The sequence below is a fragment of the Schistocerca nitens genome, chromosome 6, assembly GCF_023898315.1.
Source record: "Schistocerca nitens isolate TAMUIC-IGC-003100 chromosome 6, iqSchNite1.1, whole genome shotgun sequence".
Lineage (NCBI taxonomy): Eukaryota > Metazoa > Arthropoda > Insecta > Orthoptera > Acrididae > Schistocerca > Schistocerca nitens.
Genome location: NC_064619.1, coordinates 60,853,903 through 60,870,779, shown reverse-complemented (window position 1 = coordinate 60,870,779; position 16,877 = coordinate 60,853,903).

Here is a 16,877-nt window from a genome sequence, read left to right as displayed (position 1 = left end):
TAAGAACACCGTGAATTCATTGTCCCAGGAAGGGGAAACTTTATTGACACATTCCTGGGGTCAGATACATCACATGATCACACTGACAGAACCACAGGCACATAGACACAGGCAACAGAGCATGCACAATGTCGGCACTAGTACAGTGTATATCCACCTTTCGCAGCAATGCAGGCTGCTATTCTCCCATGGAGACGATCGTAGAGATGCTGGATGTAGTCCTGTGGAACGGCTTGCCATGCCATTTCCACCTGGCGCCTCAGTTGGACCAGCGTTCGTGCTGGACGTGCAGACCGCGTGAGACGACGCTTCATCCAGTCCCAAACATGCTCAATGGGGGACAGATCCGGAGATCTTGCTGGCCAGGGTAGTTGACTTACACCTTTTAGAGCACGTTGGGTGGCACGGGATACATGCGGACGTGCATTGTCCTGTTGGAACAGCAAGTTCCCTTGCCGGTCTAGGAATGGTAGAACGATGGGTTCGATGACGGTTTGGATGTACCGTGCACTATTCAGTGTCCCCTCGACGATCACCAGTGGTGTACGGCCAGTGTAGGAGATCGCTCCCCACACCATGATGCCGGGTGTTGGCCCTGTGTGCCTCGGTCGTATGCAGTCCTGATTGTGGCGCTCACCTGCACGGCGCCAAACACGCATACGACCATCATTGGCACCAAGGCAGAAGCGATTCTCATCGCTGAAGACGACACGTCTCCATTCGTCCCTCCATTCACGCCTGTCGCGACACCACTGGAGGCGGGCTGCACGATGTTGGGGCGTGAGCGGAAGACGGCCTAACGGTGTGCGGGACCGTAGCCCAGCTTCATGGAGACGGTTGCGAATGGTCCTCGCCGATACCCCAGGAGCAACAGTGTCCCTAATTTGCTGGGAAGTGGCGGTGCGGTCCCCTACGGCACTACGTAGGATCCTACGGTCTTGGCGTGCATCCGTGCGTCGCTGCGGTCCGGTCCCAGGTCGACGGGCACGTGCACCTTCCGCCGACCACTGGCGACAACATCGATGTACTGTGGAGACCTCACGCCCCACGTGTTGAGCAATTCGGCGGTACGTTCACCCGGCCTCCCGCATGCCCACTATACGCCCTCGTTCCAAGTCCGTCAACTGCACATACGGTTCACGTCCACGCTGTCGCGGCATGCTACCAGTGTTAAAGACTGCGATGGAGCTCCGTATGCCACGGCAAACTGGCTGACACTGACGGCGGCGGTGCACAAATGCTGCGCAGCTAGCGCCATTCGACGGCCAACACCGCGGTTCCTGGTGTGTCCGCTGTGCCGTGCGTGTGATCATTGCTTGTACAGCCCTCTCGCAGTGTCCGGAGCAAGTATGGTGGGTCTGACACACCGGTGTCAATGTGTTCTTTTTTCCATTTCCAGGAGTGTATATGCTTGTAGTTGTTGATACGTGGTACTTAGTGGAATTAAGTAAAACATGGAAGAAAGGACCCACCAATATAGTTTTCTTTGCAGACAACCTGCTTATTTAACAATATATAAACTGTGTTTTACAGGTAATCGAAGCTTTTAACCATAAAATTTTTTTTAACGAAATCAACAAATTTAGAAAATTCTTTTGACCTTAAAACTGAAGTTGAATGAGCCATTAATCATTCGAAATGAAATCTGGAGTGCTGTATTGCAAACCAGGAAACAATATGAAGTTGTTCACAAGACGGCTGGACTTGCAGCCCGCTCGTTATCGTTTAAGACAGTGGTGTTTACTAACGCGCTGGACACAGTCTTTCTTATTAAATGCTCTTCTGCAACACATGAAAACTATATAAGCACCATTGATGACAAGAGTGATTCAGTTACTCAAAACAATTGACTTAACTTTTAATTTGAAAGCTGTATGTTGAAAGGTTCGGGTTAAGATGCGCACCTATGCTTAAAGGTTAAACATTTTAGGAATCAGTATGACAATGATAAGGCTTACTTCAAAGGAACCAACCTTTTAATTTCAATCGGCAATTAAGATGCGACTGGATCCGAACTCGCCCCTGTTGACAATGTTGTTTTGAATAAAGCCCTGGTGACAGTTGGTTGTTAATATTTTCAAAGTTAAACTGACTGTCAGTTATTAAGATCGCACTGAAGAAAAGTCTTAAAACTTCTGAACACTTATTACAAGAGAACTCACTCGGCGGAACCAAAAGATCCAGCTAAAATACACCAGTAATTAGCCGGCCGGGGTGGTCGTGTGGTTGTAGGCTCTACAGTCTGGAACAGCGTGACCGCTACGGTCGCAGGCTCGAATCCCGCCTTGGGCAAGGATGTGTGTGATCTCCTTAGGTTAGGTTTAAGTAGTTCTAAGTTCTAGGGGACTGATGACCTCAGCAGTTAAGTCCCATGGTGCTCAGAGCAATTTGAACCATTTTGGACCAATAATGACTTGGTCTTTCAAGCACAAAAACAAACAGCTTAGTACAACAGGTTGTTCAGATTATAACTAATGACTCAGAAATGCAATTACAATCAAAGAATTGAATTATCAGTTAAATTTTCTTTAACAGCAATCTGTGCCTTAGTACAATTCTTACAGCTGTGTTTACGACCATGAGCTGATTAATTAGAACATTAATGATCGGGTACAAACCAGAAAGGAAAGGCAATATAATAACGGGACAAATTTTCAAATGACAACTAGTGTCTTGGTACAATACTGCTGCCAAGATTTACGACCAAAGAACCGACGGAGTAAAACTCTGAGGGGCGGGTACAAACCAGAAAATAATAGGGAGGGCAGGTAGACAAAGAAACAAGTCACCACGAGGGTTACAGAATGTTACTCCCCTTTGTCAGCAAGCAGTTCCATGGATCCACAGAGCGTCGCAGCGGTTACTGAGTGGTCCCTGTGAAAGCCAGGTAGAAGAGGGCAGTCAGTCCACGAGCGGTCGTCGGACACGAATGTTGCGAACCAACTTGCAGGATGTCTGCCTGCTGCTTGTAGTCGACGCTGACCCCAGTTAAGTACTCCGGTATCTTCGCTCTGCGCAGGCCCTTCTTGCGCAGCTCGTGGCTACCGCCGCTCGGACCTCGTGACCTCCTCTTGTCGCGAAGCTACCGCCGAGCACCTAACCTGGTGCCTCCATCCCAGGACAGCGAACCCTGTATATATATCGGCAAGCAAAGACCTTCTAAGGGCACAACCAACAGATACAAACTGTTCCTCACAGATACTGGCAATGGGACCGCAAGAGGGACAGTCGATACTAGATCTCAGCCAGTGGCGCCACAGCTCAATTCTGTTACAGAAACAGGACACCAGCCACCAACATAATCCTCTCCTTGATTCCCGTGGTACAAGCCTAAAACGACAACGAGAAGACACGAAAGTAGGAATATTCAGCCTCAGATTTTTACAGCTCAGTTACGACCAGTGTAGGACCAGAACGATAGAATATTCTGCAAAACGGTAAAATAAGCTAGGGGAATCCGGATGCAACGAACTGTGTCCGAGCAGACAGGCCTTCAAAGTGAATACGTAAAGGTCCTGTATCAGCAGCGAAAGGAAGAGTCGGCGCCGAGGTTGAAGCGTGCACAAGTAGGAGCAGCACCTAGCAGCATCGAGAGGGTAGCAAACTCTACTAAATGCTACGAGATGACAGTGATGCTCTGGTGGCCGCAAGTGCAGCTGTTATATGAGTAGCAATTCCGCATTTCATTGGAATAGTGCTGAACACAGAAACTCTGTCTCGGTCTAAGTAACTGTCGTGAAGAGATTCACTTATTAGTAGGAACAAGTCACCGCCTAGCACTTGTCTCCTGGGTAGTGCGAATTACTCCAAGCGGCCAGTAATTCAGAAGTTAGCAGAACAATTTGGAGTGAAGACACTCATCGATAACGATAAAGTACGGGAAATATCCTGAGAAAACTTTTGTAGCTGAATTTGTAGGGATTTTAGTAAAGGTTAGAGGTTAATGGGTAAAGGGTGGAGGGTCTGACACCTCATGTTTATACCTACACTACCAACACAGTCAGAGCAGCCAAGCCCCTCTCATCGCCGTTATAAGGGTTCATTGAAGTAAACACATACACACAGTGTCGTTGAAGTCCTAACTGCGCTACGCGGACCACACCAACACTGTATTTGTGAAGTGGAACTGAGCCAGGACGTGACATTCTGTACGACTCACAGCCAGCCCCAAACTTCCATATGTTGTTCATGCGTTACAACTACATACATATGTCCAAAGGGTCTTAGCGTCTTACGTCCTCACAACACTGGTACTGCAATATCGTATATATCCACCGATACAATGGAGCGACTTTCATTGAAAATGGCCAGCCCATATACAGTAATCACACAAAATGTACCAGTGCAGGTTGTGACGCAGGAGAGATGACATTGAAGTTCGGGTCTGGCCATGGGTTGTGTACGGACAGGGGTTAAGGCGACTATTTGTGGAAAGCGGGAAATCCAAGTGCGACACCTGGTCGAGCATAAATCTCCATTCTTGTCATTCACTTATACGGCTGATGGTAGTCTGTAATAGCAGTTGAGAACACATTTCATTTATATACGGATACTGTCTGAGAAATGTTTTGCGAATAGACTTAATAGCGAAGAAGTAATACATTTAAACCCTATCCATAACGCGGCAGTTTATTACGCATCTCAGTGTTTATGACGTCATATATCCTGAACTATGTGGTGCGGATTGTTGTGTTTCTGCAGGAACATTCACTATTTTATGTGGATAGCATCTGCTAAACCTGTTGTGCATATATTTAGTAATAAAGAAGTAATGAACTGAAACGTCATTCCCTATGCGACGGTGTTACTGCATGAACACCGAAAATGTACTAAGCGACAATTTTTTTTCTTTTCATCATTTTGTGCGCGGAATCAGTTAGGAAAGGTCTCATGAGGATTTGAAACTATGTACAAAGATTTTTAGAAGAGCTATCATTCTATAGTATGGGATGAATATAGCATGACTATTTATGCCTCGTGAGCTATGTTCCTTCTTCACCACACACCCACACCTTTGCGAAGTAGGTGGATAATACTCAACTTTTTCAGACAGACAATAAGTGATACATCTTCAAAGTTGCTCCACCATCATATGCGTCCGAAACATGTACTGAACACACCTTCTCCTTCCCCTGTCAGTGTCCACTTCTTCCTCTCTCTGTCTGTGCAACTCATCCTCCCACCTCGCTCTTTATATCTGTTCCTTTGCACTCTGTATCTTCATCTCCTCCTCACCTCTCCTTTCTTTGTCCACTCCCGCCACCTCCTCTCTGTGTCCATAATTTGCTCCAGTTCTCTCTGACCATATCCTCCTCTTCCTCTCAATATCTCTTCTCCCTACCCTCTTCCTGTTCCACATTTCCAGTGCCCCTCTACAATCTCCACGTGACTCCTGCATCTCTGCCTCTTCCACTCTCTCTGTCCATTTCCTCCTCCACTTTGTCCATCCCCTGCGCTATCCATCATAACCAGCCCCCAATATGATCACTGACACTTGCAGCCCCTGCAATACACTTCAATAAATGAGACCAACAGGGACTTGAAAAATCAATTATTTCATATCGAAAAATACAGGAGATCTTAGAAGGTTCCAACAGAAAACCAAACTACTTATGGAAACCCATGTCCAAAATCGTCATCCAACGAGGCAGTACACCATTACATTCATGGAAGACAAGGTGTTTCTACGTAGCTGCTAGATGAATTTTTTCCACTGGCGATCATGGCAATCAGTCACGATCACTGAATGGCAAACAGCCCTACGACACGTTCCACCTAGGGTCCGTCAGCGGGACCCAGGATGCGGCACCGGCGCCTATCCCTTCGAAGCTCTCTATCGTAGATGGATGACGTTTTGGGATACCCCTCTATAACCCCTCGAAGTCTGTCGCAACATTTCTGGGGTACCCTGTATATACCAGGTGGTTCTGAATAAAGATAAATGAAGTGCACTTACTGAGGCCCCCAGTGTAATTATCGTTTTTTATTTATTTATTTTATTTTTATTATTATTTTTTTTTTGAGTCGACTGTCTTCTGTCTGGTTTGATGCCGCCCGCCATGAGTTCCTCTCCTGTGCCAACCTCTTCATCTCAAAGTACCACTTCCAACTCAGGTTCTCAATAATTCGCTATATGTATTCGAGTCACTGTCTTCCTCTACAATTTTTGCCCTCTACAGCTAGCTCTAGTACCATGAAAATTATTCCCTGATGTGATAAAAGATGTTGCATGATCCCGTTGTTTCTTCATATTAGTGGTTCCCACATAATTCTTTCCTAAACGGTCCTGCATAGAACCTCCCCATTCCTTAATTTATCAGTTTACCTTTTTTTCTACGTTTGTCTGTAGCATTACGTCTCAGATGCTTCTGTTCTCTTCTGTTCCCGTTTTCTCATAGCGCATGTTACACTACCACACAATGCTGTGCTCCAAATGTACATTATCAGAAATTTCTTCCACAAATTGAGGCCTGTGTTTCATACTGGTAGACTTCTCTTGACCAGGAATGCCCTTTTCTATTGTGCTGGACTGCTGTTGATGTCCTGCTTCCTCTGTTCGTCGTTAGCTATTTTGCTGCCTAGTTACTACAATTACTTACATTCATCTATTTCTTGACCATCATTCCTATTGTTAATTTTATCGCTGTTCTCATTTCTGTATCTTCTCCTTACTTTCGTCCTTCTTCGATTTACTCTCAGTCCCTATTCTGTACTCGTAAGACTGTTCATTCTATTCAGCTGATCACGTAATTCTTCTTCGCTTTCACAGACTAGATATCTCATCAGAGAATCGTGTAATTGATATCATTTCACCTAGAATTTTAATTCCACTCCTGAATCTTTTGTTTGCATCATTGCTTCTTCGCTGTATAGATTGAACAGTTGGGACGAAAGATTACAACCTTGTCTTACACCCTTTTTAATTCGAGCATTTCGTTCTTGGTCTTATTATTTCCTCTTGGGTCTTGTACACGTGTATATTACCCGTCTCTCCCTATGGCTTATCCTTACTTTCCTCGGAATTTCCGACACCTTCACCATTTGACATCGTAGAACGCTTTATCCACGTGGTAAATCCTATGAACGGGTTTTGACTTTGTCTAGCATTGCTTCTGTCATCAACAGAACCCTCAGAATAGCCTCTCTGGTGCCTTTACCTTTGCTAAGACCAAACTTATCGTCATGTAAACATAGTAAAAAGTAATTATCATATGGGAAAGAAATTTCGTAGATATTCTGATGTTTCAATACGGAATTGATTTTTTCTGGTAAATAATTAGTACTAGTTTTGGGCTTGAATTGTAAATCTGGCAGTGTGGCCGTAAGACGGTTCTATAGAAATAGTTCCATATGTAATGGAGTAGGAATGGAATGTAAGCAGAAAGGGTAAAAAAAAGAAAGAAAGACGTAATGCTGAATTTATTATTAACCGCTGCCTTCACAGCTTTTTGAATACTGACACTGGAGATGTTCACGAGATGCTGTACAGTAACAGATTTGCACCATATGGCCCAAAAGTGGAACTAACTTTTACCAGTGGGAATTAACGCATTACTATATCGGCCAAGTTTCGTTGACGTACAATAATTGCAGCCCACACTGGACTTCCGTGAGTAGCTCACTTTGATTAGAAGCACTGGATGTACACATAGTGTTTCAGATTTACACGGACAACCTTAAAAAGGATTTAGAAGGTGTTTTGAGCAACAAAATGAGCGTAGGAACCGGTGCCCGATAAGATGATTAAACGGCATTACTGACAGTCGGAATTATGGGCCTGGCACCTGTGTATGTACACTACTAGCCATTAACATTACTACACCAACAAGAAATGCAGACGATAAATGGGTATTCATTGGACAAATATATTATACTAGAACTGACACGTGATTACATTTTCATGCAATTTGGGTGCATAGATCCTGAGAAATCAGTACCCAGAATAACCACCTCCGGCCGTAATAACGGCCTTGATACGCCTGGGCATTGAGTCAAACAGAGCTTGGATGGCGTGTACAGGTACAGCTGCCCCTGCATCTTCAACACGGTACCACAGTTCAACAAGAGTAGTGATGGGCGTATTGTGACGAGCCAGTTGCCCGGCCACCATTGACCAGACGTTTTCAGTTGGTGAGAGATCTGGAGAATGTGCTGGCCAGGGCAGCAGTCGAACATTTTCTGTATCCAGAAAGGCCCGTACAGCACCTGCAACATGCGGTCGTGCATTATCCTGTTGAAATGTAGGGTTTCGTAGGGATCGAATGAAGGGTAGAGCCACGGGTCGTAACACATCTGAAATGTAACGTCCACTGTTCAAAGTGCCGCCAATGCGAACAAGAGGTGATCGAGACGTGTAACCAATGGCACCGATACCATCACGCCGGGTGATACGCCAGTATGGCGTTGACGAATACACGCTTCCAATGTGCGTTCACCACAATGTCGCCCAACACGGATGCGACCATCATGATGCTGTAAACAGAACCTGGATTCATCCGAAAAAACGACGTTTTGCCATTCGTGCATCCAGGTTCGTCGTCGAGTACACCATCGCAGGCGCCCCTGTCTGTGATGCAGCATCAAGGGTAACCGCAGCCATGGTCTCCGAGCTCATAGTCCATGTTGCTGCAAACGTCGTCGAACTGTTCGTGCAGATGGTTGTTGTCTTCCGAACGTCCCGATCTGTTGACTCAGGCATCGAGACGTGGCTGCACGATCCGTTACAGCCATGCGGATTAGATGCCTGTCATCTCGACTGCTAGTGATACGAAGCCATTGGGATCCAGCACGGCGTTCTCCATTACTCTCGTGAACCCAACGATTCCATATTCTGCTAACACTCATTGGATCTCGACCAACGCGAGCAGCAATGTCGCGATACGATAAACCGCAATCGCAATTGGCTACAAAGCGACCTATATCAAAGTCGGAAACGTGGTGGTACTGATTTCTCCTCCTTACACGAGGCATCACAACATCGTTTCACCAGGCAATGCCGGTCAACTGCTGTTTGTGTATGAGAAATCGGTTGGAAACTTTCCTCATGTCAGCACGTTGTAGGTGTCGCTACCGGCGCCAACCTTTTGTGAATGCTCTGAAAAGCTAATCGTTTGCATATCATAGCATCTTCTTCCTGTCGGTTAAATTTCGCATCTGTAGCACGTCATCATCGTGGTGTAGGAATTTTAATGGCCAGTAGAGTATGTCGCAGGATGATTCAGTGACAACGTTACTAAAATTCAGGGGTGATGGGAAAAGTTAAATGTATCGATATAAGGTAAGGGAGCATATGCCGGAAACGAGCGAGTCTAAAGTTATAAGAGGAACGGGGGGGGGGGGGGATGTAATTCATAGTAGTGAAGATGAGAAAGTGCTCATAGCTCCCCGGGTACGTATTTTAGAGCCCGTGTTTATAGGACACTTTTTTTCTTGTCATAGTCCATACAATCCGTTCTGAATGTTGCGTACCCTGCACTCTTATAACAACAGTACCGTACATACAGATCGTATCATAATTAATGGCGCAAATGCATACAGCTCAGAGTACACGATACTGGAAGCAACAAAGTCTGAGCGAACATAGGGTCGAAAGTGCATACCGTAAGAGCTGCAAGCAATTTTTCATCTTCGATACTGTGATGCAAATCTCTTCTACTGCAAGCTCTATGCTTTCCATATTTTGTGAACTGACAATATGGACCAAAACAAAAAAAAATAATAACAAGTAAACATGCGTTCTAAAATGCATACCTTAAGAGCTATGAATACTTGTTCATCTTCAGTGCTTTGGAACACAACTCTTCTAAGGAACAAGTGCTCATAACTCTTAAGGTTTGAATTTTAGAGCACATCTTTACTGGAAATTTTTTTCTTGTTTTAGTCCACATTATCACTTCCCAAAATATGGAGAACGGAGAGCTTGCAGTAGAAGAGATTCGCTTCACAGTATCGAAGATGAAAAATAGCTCGTAGCTCTTAAGGAATGCACTTTACCACCAATGCTATGCGACTTGAAGGAGAGGAACAGACACTGTTGAGAAGGTACACATCAAAAACGGTGTTCTGGACACATTTAAGGAAGATTTAGATCTATAGAAAGTGGCGGAAGTCTCGATTAGTCTCTGAACGTCTCAAGTGAAGATGGAGATGGTGTGGAGCTGAAGCAGGGGAAACTGACAACGTTCTTAAATCCGGTATGGCACAGTAGTTGCAGAAATGAAACAACTCTGCCTTGAAAGGGAAAAAGAAAAAGAAAGAAAATAAAAAATGTCCAAATGAAGGAAAATATCAGAAATAGTCAGGTTCAGGTGAAGAAAGCATTCTCAAAAACGAATTCTACTGGTATTTGACACTGACATGTAAAGCTGGAAAGCTGGAAGAAGTTCCTGAAACGAAACATGAAACATCGGAAATTTTCAGAATGAGAAAATAAATACTTTTGAAAATTAATGTGCTCGAAATATGTTAAAAATAGATAGCAAGTAAAATTGCAAAAGAGGGTCGAACCTTAGTCGAGCGGTCGAAGCGTCTCACTGCCTTACAGCGGGCCAAGGTTCGAATCACGGCTGGGTTGGAGATTTTCTCCGCTCGAGGACACGGTGTTGTGTGGTCCTCTTCTTCATTTCATCGTAATCGGAATGCACATCGTCCAGTGTGGCGACAATTTAAAAAAGTAGCAGCTTGGCGGCTAAATTTACGCAAATGGTGACTCCCGGCCATCTGTGCCATACGATCATTTCATTTAATTGTAAATGAGAAAATACTTGCATGAACTGGCTAAGCAAATCAGTATATAGGGCATTCAGGAGGAAATAAGTTGTGGGATCAGAAAAAAAGACTAAATTATGTTAGTAATGGCAATGGCCTTGCCGCAGTGGATACACCGGTTGCAGTCAGATCACCGAAGTTAAGCGCTATCGGGGGATGGCCGGCACTTGGGTGGGTGACCACCCGGGCCGACATGTGCTGTTGCCATTTTTCGGGGTGCACTCAGCCTCGTGATGCTAATTGAGGAGCTACTCGACCGAATAGTAGCACCTCCGGTCAAAGAAAACCATCGTAACGACCGGGAGTGCTGTGTGCTGACCACACGCCCCTCCTCTCCGCATCTTCATCTGAGGATGACGTGGCGGTCGGATGGTCCCGATGGGCCACTTGTGGCCTGATGCCGTAGTGCTATAATGTAGTAATTACTTAGATATGTAAAGAGCGTGGGATGGGGGCCAAAAATATTTAGTCTTTTCATTCGTTTTTGAACGATGAAATGTTTGGAAGTCTTGTGTGACTTTTTGATACCACAGTCTTTTAAAAAGGCCTAATAACTGTTAGTGCGGACAGCCAGAAAGCGATGGCGCGTTTAGGTTTCGTAAACTTCAGTTCACAGGGTCACTTCTCAGCTGGCCGAAAGTGAAATAAAATGTTCTAACTCGCTGAGAATAAGGCAGAGGATACAGAAATCATGACTGAGCAGTATATTCTGGCCAAAGTTCATACGCCCATGGATTAGCTGGAAAATAATTAAAATTTGTACTATCGTACTCAGCACCTGATGCAGTTATTAGTCGATTTTTCCTCTTTGTTCCTAATTTGGTACAATCAAGTGCTCGTCTCGAAAAGGGAGAATAATCTGAAACACTTGCCACGCGGTTTTCTGTAATGTGGCGGGCGCCACTCGAAACAGAACTTCTAAAACCAAACAAAGGCTTTCCAGTTAAATTATTAATTCCATTAAGTTTACTTTTACACAGATCCACATGATATACGCGATTTTTCATTCCATCGAAAAACCGGTCATGCCAGTCGTTATTACCGCCATCCGAGGCTTTAGTGGAAATGGACGCAGACAGAATCACGGCACATGGCACATGCTTTAGCGGCGCCTAACACTTTTCATATGGCTCACGACGTTATTTATAAGCTCCTCAGTGCAGAAACTTCGGTCTTGATGTATTCTTAGTACGGATGGCGAAGGAAATACTTGCCCCGAAACTACTTGCTGCGTCGGCAGTAGTGCTCATCCAGCACAGTTGTTAATTGAAGACCTATAGGGTTCCTAACTTTTCTCTTACCAAATCCATACTCCAGGCCCTCCCAACCTTTTCAGCTGGCGGACCCCTTCTTCAGTCGAAAACCCATGGCGGACCCCTAGTCACTCAAAAGCACAGTAACTTTAAATTTCAGAGCATAACCTATGGGAACTTAAAGCTTCTTAATGCAAGTGCCATGTTCCCAATGACCCACCCCCACCCCCCTCCGAAGTATCAAGTCTTTGGTTTAGAGATATATGAAAACAACTTGAAATTAACGATCCAATTTGAGTTCCTACTGTATCCAGCCACTTACTAGTGGATTTACTCTCTTTGTTCGACACACTATAGCCTGATTAATATTACTTGGTAACTGACATTTCACACGTTGGAGCTGCCTTCCTCCCAGAGCAATCGACGTCACGTCCAAACTGTTCGATGTTGACAAGCTGCCGCCTGTGGTCTGTTCACTTCTACTGTTTGCAACTGTTGTGTAAGGAGCATGCATATTTCGTAACAGTCGTGTGTGTGTGTGTGTGTGTGTGTGTGTGTGTGTGTGTGTGTGTGGTTTTTCGTGAAATCCGAAGAAAATGTTCGAATGTATGTAAAGTATATGGGACAACTGCTGAGGTCATCAGTCCCTAGTCTCACACACTATTAACCTGAGTTTAACTTACGCTAAGGACAAGACACACACACACACACACACACACACACACACACACACACACACACACACATGCCAGCGGGAGCCGCACCAATGTTTTGATTTGTGTTGCCGACTGTCAAATATTATTGTCAAAGATCGAATGTTATTGCCAACTTTCGAATGCTATACACATATTTTTCACAGTTTTTCACAGAAAAAAAATAGTCATGAATCTGATTTCCACATTTTTATTCAATAATTTTACTCATTATTTTACACGATTTGGTGAAACGTGGCCGCGGACTCCCTAGAAAGAGCGGACCACACGTTTGGAAGCCCTGCCATACTCTGTAGTCAGTGAATGACGCAACCCAACGTGGATAAAATAACATTAATCTATACTCTGTTTATATTGTATACAATTCTGAAACGGTATCTTTTAAACTTTAGCTTCCAGTGTCTCAAATGTGTAGATCCTAATTTGGATCCTATCCTCGTGAAAACGTTTATTATATCTTTTTATGGTAAGATAAACCTGACTGCAAACGTACAACTCCCAAACCTTATAGCACACATTTTTAAGATTTCTAAAAAAAAGTGGAGTACTTCAAAAGAGAAAAGAGTTAACGTCATTAAAACCTCTAAAGAATGTTTTTACAACCAACTGAACCGAATTCCTTAAATACAGCTTTCAAAGTTTAACATTATCCACTTCTAAAACTTCTAAGGAACTTGATTTTTGAAGAAACTAATTATCGGATCACGCTGAGACTCGAAAGTTTTGACAGTGGCTTAGTTTCCCATAATCTGTCCAAGCTTTGTAACAATATGTAGACAATGAAGATTATTTAAGATTATCACGCAATCCCTTTGTTCGTTTTGTTAGTGGCATGCGTCACAGGCTGCCGTGTTGATATTGGTCAAGCGATGGAGAAAAATCAGTACCTCGCTCGCTAGACTAGGTTTTCCGATAAGTACTTGCATCCCCAGAACAGTAGCACAAGATATTATAATATGGCAGATTGCATTTAACCAGCTGTAAGGTGGATTACTCGAAATAAAACACTAATTAGACTCATAGATATGACAGAAAGGTATTAAAAGGTAAAACTGTTAGGCAGGATGGCGAGCTGATGATGCATAAAAGGGAAAGTCGCCATGGGGAGTATGTTGTGGATGCTCCCATCTTCCAAGATGACTACAGCAGGTGAACATAGCTGTACGCATACGTTCATGGTTTCATGATCGCTGTGCCATTTATTCTATCGTTCTCTGAACGGCCCACAAAATTATTCTATCTTAGAGCCATTAAATTCTTAAAGACTGTTGGGAACAACATGCAAAGCGCAGAAATCAACAACGCCTAAATTTCGATGTTTACCAGATCTGATTATCAATGAGTTGCTCTACCTGCATGCGACATAAGTGAACAAACTTACAGACACTATTCGAATTAAGGCCACTATTTAGGCGAGAGGCTCCGCCACACTTTATTACTGTCATGTCTGCTTCCTTGAGGTGCTTCATTTTTGTCGGTGTATTTATCTTTGTCTGACGGTGCCTGTTTGGTGAGTGAATTAGATGACCCATCAGGTAGTAACTTCCAGGCAAGGACTGTTGTGAGCATTTCACTGGGTTACCAGAGCCGCTGCTCTCTCAATCATGCTCTTGAGCTACCATCCAGCAGAAGTGGTAGTTTCTCGCTCCAAGCTTAGCAGCTAGAGGATGTCACTCAGTAGCAGTACTGCTCGTCCTCCTATCTCTCAAGGTACCTAAAACTCTACTGTGGTCGTATCGTTACATTTTGCAGTCCATCTCAGATTCACTGTCTCACAATTTCTTTGCAACTTCGGTCTCCGTTAGCATTCTAAAAATACGCACTGGGCAGAAATAGTTTTAAATCATTAAAGAATAATACTTAATTTAGCGATACCATTCTTGGAATATGTAAACTTCTGCTGAGTCATAAATCCCGTCAGTTCACTTCATAGGTAGGTCCTCCTTTAAGTATCTTTGTAGTTCAAAACTTGAAAAACATTAAAACTATTCTAGATATTAACAAATGGTTTTCAATATGAGACTCGATATCTCAAAGTATTTAATTCTTTTGTACCTTCCAGGTGATGAAATTTTGAGCCAAAATTGAATCAGAAAATCTGATAGAATATGGACGCCCTGGGAGGAAGTTTAAGGTTTGGCCTGGTCGATACAGACGACTTCCAATACCCTAGTGTGGCGAAACTTTTGAACACAGTATGAAAGGCGACTACTGTCCTGGCCAACCAATCGATCACGGTATAAATCATGTGTGGAAACAGGTAGTGTTTTCCATTAAGAATGGGTTATTTGCTGTTCTGTTTCAGACACCAACGTGGAAAAGGCACGGTAGGCGTTTAAAAGAGTCAGAAAAAACCGGTGCGTACGGAAATGAGACGAAAAACACTGAAAAATGTATTTCAAAGGTGGTAACGGCTATATACCTAGGAGGAACTGCTTGAGGCATTAAAGCCTACGGACAAACCATAGTGCAAAGAGTGTGCTGTGGGACGACTGACGCAACAACAGCTTTCCGGAAAAGATTTCTTTCTCCGATGAGGCAACGTTTTATGTATCCGGCAGCCTGAATCGCCAAAACGTACATTTGTACCTTTTTGTCTGTCCTTTTCATAACGTCTGCCTTCAACGGTGGACATGTTACTAGAGTTTGCTAAGCCACAATTGGAACGCCTGCAACCTGATGTCATATTCCAGCAGCATGGGGTACCACCCCGCTGATCTCTAAATGTATGTCAATTTACAGATGAAAGGTTTCCATATAGATGGATTGGACGAGACTGTCCAATTAGATGGCTGCCACGATCCACTGACCTCACACCACTATATGTCTTCAAAAATGGTTCAAATGGCTCTGAGCACTATGGGACTCAACTGCTGAGGTCATTAGTCCCCTAGAACTTAGAACTAGTTAAACCTAACTAACCTAAGGACATCACAAACATCCATGCCCGAGGCAGGATTCGAACCTGCAACCGTAGCGGTCTTGCGGTTCCAGACTGCAGCGCCTTTAACCGCACGGCCACTTCGGCCGGCATATGTCTTCCCGGGAGGTTTTGAAAAGTATCTGGTGTACCAAACCAAGATTAGAGACGTAAAGGACTTGAATGCACCTGAACATGTCACCGTGGAGATCTTGAATCGTACGTGGAGAAAAATGGAATTCCGACCCGACGTCATCAGTGCAAGTACGGGTGCACCCATTGATATGTATTACTGCGGAAACAAAACTTTATGAGCTATCTTATGACATGTTGAAAACCATTTCTGAACACCTAGTCAATTTAAAAAGTATTTAAGTCTGAATATGTTAATACAATTTATGCACACTTTGGGGGTCTGCGTTGCTTCACGTCCGTAGGTATAACCTTTAAATACCCTACACGTGACCCCTGGGTGGTGCTAAGAAAGCAACAACGATAAGATGAGACCGAACTGTCTGAAAAGACCTCTCGGTCAAAGAATGACGAAGGACACGTGCGGTCCTATTCAGGACCCACAAGCTCGTAGAATTGGACCATCTCTGCGCATCTGTCAACTGAATATCGAAGGGATAAGTCGAGCAAAATGTGAGTATCTTTCCAGGCTCACACAGAAATATGCAGTTGATATCATCGCACTTCAAGAAACGCACACAGCTGACGAACCACAGCTACAGAGTAGGGGGAAAATACCGAGCTTTAAACTGATAGCCTCTAATCACCATCAAAATTATGGCCTTGCAACTTACGTCAAGAATCACATAACAAACTACCAGCTGCTGTCAGAAAATTCTGAAAATGACATTTTTACAACTGCTGTTAAAATTGAAAACCTAACGATAGTTAACGTGTACAAACCCCCAGGGACTAATTGGCCTAATCCCGTTCTACCGTCTCTGCAACATCCAACTATATACCTCGGTGATTTCAACAGTCATCATCACCTGTGGGGATATATGGAGAATGACCTCAACGGTGAAGCGCTTGAGGACTGGATGGAAACTGAAAACCTGAATTTAATTTACGATGCTAAAGATCTGCCTACCTTCCACTCAGCTCGCTGGTCCCAAGGCTATACCCCAGATCTGTGCTTCACAACTCAGTCTCATAATTCCCTAAATCAAGTACGACGAACTGTGCTCAAGGAATTCCCACATAGTCAACACA